A 1,643-nucleotide genomic window follows, 5' to 3' on the forward strand; every position below is an offset into this window, starting at 1 on the left:
TCCAGTCTCTCGCAATCTATTAAATGTCAACATAAACACTCTTCGGTTTGGCACTCTTCTGTTTGGAAATCGTCGTGCATATTCTCGCACCGCCTTTAAAGCATTACCGTTGCAGAAACCGTATACAAAAACCATATCAGCATATTCACTATTAGAATACGTACGCGGCATATTGCAAAAGACAAAATTCATCTACTGTTAAAGGCTTTCAAAGAGCGACTGACAAATTCATAACAGAAAGTGGAAAATGTAATCAAATATGTCGGTGTTAGATATGGCAAGAAATGTAAACATTTTTTTTCGATTTCTCTGAAACGGAGCAAAAACGAGCATATGTCTATAGGACTTTTTTTCTTAGTTTTTTACTCCTCTACACGCTCCCGAAGTTTTGCCATTTAATTTGGAAACACCCTGTATATGTATGTACATGCATACATCTAACCTTGATACAAGCTTTCGAATCACATTTTCTACTTACCTCTCGTGTCCATCACCCACAATGAATTATTTTCTTGTAACGGTGTTCCATTATCATTGGTTATTAACATATGCACATCTTTGATTAATTTTAGAGCCATTTTAGGGAAATGAAGTCGTTACTTTAGAGACCGCTCGAACGGGACGGACGTGTGTCTCGCTTCGTGTGTTGCATCATCTCAATATTCAAATTTCGTTTGCCGCACTTACTCTTTCAACCCACCTCGGAAGCAGGGTTCATAGAGTTGACTCCGAGGTAGATTTACTCATACTTTTGGAACGAATAGGCTCCGCCCATATGGTCAGTTACCTCGCGTTTTGGAACGGCGTAGAGTTAAACTCTGTTACTCGGAGTGAATTTTGGAACGCACCCTAGACTGTTCCAGGTGGAGTAAGGGTGAAGTCCCATCAGGCATGTTTGCCGCGTATCGCGTAAGCGCATAACCAATCAATAATCAGTAAAACGCGAAACTATAACAGCAGATCGCTTCTGATTGGTTACGCGGTTATGCGATACGCGATAAATACACCTCATGGGACTCCACCCTAAGGCAAAATGAATTGCCATAAAACACGGAGCCTAAAGAGGTTCCGACCCACGCGGTGGAAGGGGAAGCGGCACCGAAAGTGCCGCTAGGACAGAATATTAGGTCAGGATCTAGCGCGGGCGCAGACGGATCTGCGCCAATCGCGTACCGCGGGTTAACTCCGCACAAATTCCATTTAAGTTTAAAGGGTGCGATCCCAGGCCAATGAAAAGCTAGTCAGTAGGCGGCATATTTTGGCTGAGGGTTTCCGAAGAGCATGGATAATGAGGTCGTTAGGGTCAGAAGTAGAGTTTTGGGAGAAATTTTGGAGAGCTTTGCGAAGAGGATAGGCATACTTTTCCGTGATTGGACAATTGTAAATTATGTGTACTAGGTCTTGACAAGGGACACCGCAAAGACAAGAAGGATCGTTTATAAGGTTTTTGCGGAAGAGGCTTTGATTAATATTAAAGTGGTTACTCCGTAAGCGGTTGAGTGTGGCAATTGACCTGCGAGAGAGTTGAGAGTCATAGAACCAGGGCTTATTATTTTTGACGTAAAAGTTCTGGAAATAGTAGATGCCCTTGTCACGAGATGATCTTTTGATATACCTGTCAAAGTTGTCATTCAAATGCGACT

Source organism: Mycetomoellerius zeteki, unplaced genomic scaffold (genome assembly GCF_001594055.1).
Source record: "Mycetomoellerius zeteki isolate Tzet28-1 unplaced genomic scaffold, Tzet1.0 scaffold64, whole genome shotgun sequence".
NCBI lineage: Eukaryota > Metazoa > Arthropoda > Insecta > Hymenoptera > Formicidae > Mycetomoellerius > Mycetomoellerius zeteki.